Raw genomic sequence first — 3,653 nt, forward strand, 5'->3', positions numbered from 1 at the left:
TATGTAAACTTCTGACTTATGGTATTTTACCTTCTTTTTTTAAAGCTTGTTGTCCTTCTTTCAATTTTCTCTGCTTGTCAGTGTCTACTGTATTGTGACAAACTGCCCTGTCATATTTCCTGTTCATGATAATCTATTTGGCAATAACACTGATTCTGATAATGGCTTTCTCTGGCATTTTTTTTAAACCTTGGTTGCTGCCAGTTGCATGTTGGGAAAATTGTGTAATTAGCACAATTATCTCCAGCTTTTCAAACATCTGTTTGAGATGCAGTGACTGCAGAGGCCATAAACCTAATTGTGCTATTTTCACAATTTGTCCAACGTGCAACTGGTGGCAACCAAGGTAAACTGCAGGGCGTAACGTAGTGACATCTTTAAAACACCACTCCATTTTTATTGTGTTTTGTGCTTGTTGTTAACCTGGAGGTGTAAAATAACAGCTGTTAATATGTGACTATAAATATTTCTGTCAGTCCTCAAGCCCTCCTACAACCAGATAGCCTCCAACTGTCGATCACAGATGCAGACAGCGTGTTCTTCCTGAAGCGGTCGGAAACATCAACAGCTTTTTGATTTTCACAGCAAAGTAGGCCGCAGGGGTTATACAGTAATGGTAATTAAAAGACCTATCTTTGCAGTATTTTGATCTGAAAAACTGAAAGACGCACTGTGAAAAAACATGACGCTTAGATTAGTGAGCAGAAAAATGACACAAAATGAGACTTTTAAGTCTTTAGTTAGAAAGTACTATTTGACCTTTAAACCTTTAAAACCATAGACTGTATTTTGAATGGAACAAACCCTCTCTGCTGCTGATATATAATATTAAAAAACAATTAAGAAAGTGGAGTTGTTTGAGATTTAACTTGGGATTAAAGCATACACACGTGGACAAAATTGTTGGTACCCCTCAGTTAAAGAAGGAAAAACCCACAATTCTCACTGAAATCACTTGAAACTCACAAAAGTAACAGTAAATAAAAATTTATTGAAAATTAAATCATCAAAAACAGCCATTACTTTTGAATTGTTGATTAACATAATTATTTAAAAAAACAAACTAATGAAACAGGCCTGGACAAAAATGATGGTACCTCTATAAAAGATTGAAAACTATTTGACCAGAGTGACATGATTAACTCAGGTGTGTCATTTAATTGACATCACAGGTGTTTCCAAACTCATAATCAGTCAGTCTGCCTATTTAAAGGGAGACAAGTAGTCACCCTGCTGTTTGGTGAAAAGGTGTGTACCACACTGAACATGGACAACAGAAAGCGAAGGAGAGAATTGTCCCAGGACATCCGAAAAAAAAATTATAGACAAACATCTTAAAGGTAAAGGCTATAAGACCATCTCTAAACAGCTTGAAGTTCCTGTGACAACAGTGGCTCATATTATTCAGAAGTTCAAGACCCACGGGACAGTAGCCAACCTCCCTGGACGTGGCCGCAAGAGGAAAATTGATGACAAATTGAAGAGACGGATCGTTGGAATTGTATCCAAAGAGCCCAGAGCAACCTCCAAAGAAATTAAAGGTGAACTCCAAGGCCAAGGTACATCAGTGTCAGATCGCACCATTCGTCGTTGTTTGAGCCAAAGTGGACTTCATGGGAGACGACCAAGGAGGACACCACTGCTGAAAAAAACTCATAAAAAAGCCAGACTGGAATTTGCAAAAATGCATGTTGACAAGCCACAAAGCTTCTGGGAGAATGTCCTTTGGACAGATGAGACCAAACTGGAGCTTTTTGGTAAGGCACATCAACTCTATGTTCGTAGACTCAAAAACCAAGCATACGAAGAAAAGAACACTGTCCCTACGGTGAAACATGGAGGAGGCTCAGTAATGTTTTGGGGCTGCTTTGCTGCATCTGGCACAGGGTGTCTTGAAAGTGTGTAAGGTACGATGAAATCTGAAGACTATCAAGGCATTCTGGAGAGAAATGTGCTGCCTAGTGTCAGAAAGCTTGGTCTCAGTCGCAGGTCATGGGTCTTCCAACAGGACAACGATCCAAAACACACAGCCAAAAGCACCCAAGAATGGCTGAGAGAAAAGCGTTGGACTATTCTAAAGTGGCCTTCTATGAGCCCAGATCTGAATCCCATTGAACATATGTGGAAGGAGCTGAAACATGCCATTTGGAGAAGACACCCATCAAACCTGAGACAACTGGAGCTGTTTGCTCATGAGGAGTGGGCCAAAATACCTGTTGACAGCTGCAGAACGCTCATTGACAAATACAGAAATCGTTTAATTGCAGTGATTGCCTCAAAAGGTTGTGCAACAAAATATTAAGTTATGGGTACCATCATTTTTGTCCAGCCCTATTTCATTAGTTTGTTTTTTTAAATAATTATGTTAATCAACAATTCAAAAGTGATGGCTGATTTTGATTATTTAATTTTCAATAAATTTTTATTTATTGTTACTTTTGTGAGTTTCAAGTGATTTCAGTGAGAATTGTGGGTTTTTCCTTCTTTAACTGAGGGGTACCAACAATTTTGTCCACGTGTGTAAATGGATCTCAGCAAGAAGCAGTAAACATGATCTGCATAGCAGCCACAATCAGATAAACTAAAATGCACATATTTTTTTTTACGCATTCTGCTGCTGTGTAGCTTGATTTTGAAAATGTGACAACCACATACTCTAACAAGAAAAGCACTCAGAGAGCGCAGTACTCTGCCAAGGCTGTTCATTCATCCACATGACATTTAAAAAAAAATTGCAGCATTAGTTAATTAGTTATTGATAATCAGAAATCACAGCAACATAAAAATGCGGCCATTTATTATAGATGTACCCACAAACAAAATGACCTTGCAGTGAGCCCAAGCATGTGTTATGCATATGTACGTTATGTACGGATACGGAATCGCATGACCTAAATATGTAGCGGGCTGCAGGAACTGATGGGACTCAGAAACACCCCCACAATTTAATCAGTTGTTCCTTGTATCATTTCTGCTAAGTCCCAATAAGTCCGCAACGTTCGATTTGTAGAAGGATCGGAATCATTTGATTACCAGCAAGCAGATGAGGTAGCATTCACTCGTTGTCATAGTTACAGTGATGCAGTGCCGCTATCTCGCAATGAAACAGAAATCTTCAATAAATGTGTGCATCCAGAGTATAAGCTGCATCACTGAAATGGAATCACTTGGTCTTTGCGTCATTTCTGACCTTCAATGAAAATTTCATCCAAATCTGTTGGTCCATTTTTGAGTGTGGGTGTGTGAGTCTGTGTATGTGTGTGTGTGTGTGTGTGTGTGTGCGTGAATGGCTGTCTATATGCAGGGAGGGTGGAGAGTGAGTTTTTTTTTTAATTTTTATTTCTATTTTTAATTATATTATTTATTGTCTTCTTTGTTTTTAATTCTTGTGAAGCACTTTGTGTTGTTCTGCATGAAACGTGCGAGACAAATAAATAAAGTTTGAAGTTAATGTTGATAACAGACATACAGACAGACAGACAAACATACGCCGATCGTCACATAACTCTGCTGTTCCTTGGGGGAGCAATACTACCACTGAAATATTATTCAAGAAGCATTTGCTACTTCAGATAGAGAATAGTGAAATGTACGAGGAGTCCCTGAAGGCAGCATCACTTATACGTGCCAGATGGAAGAATGAGGAACAGAGA

Source organism: Acanthochromis polyacanthus, chromosome 21, assembly GCF_021347895.1.
Source record: "Acanthochromis polyacanthus isolate Apoly-LR-REF ecotype Palm Island chromosome 21, KAUST_Apoly_ChrSc, whole genome shotgun sequence".
Taxonomy (NCBI): Eukaryota; Metazoa; Chordata; class Actinopteri; family Pomacentridae; genus Acanthochromis; species Acanthochromis polyacanthus.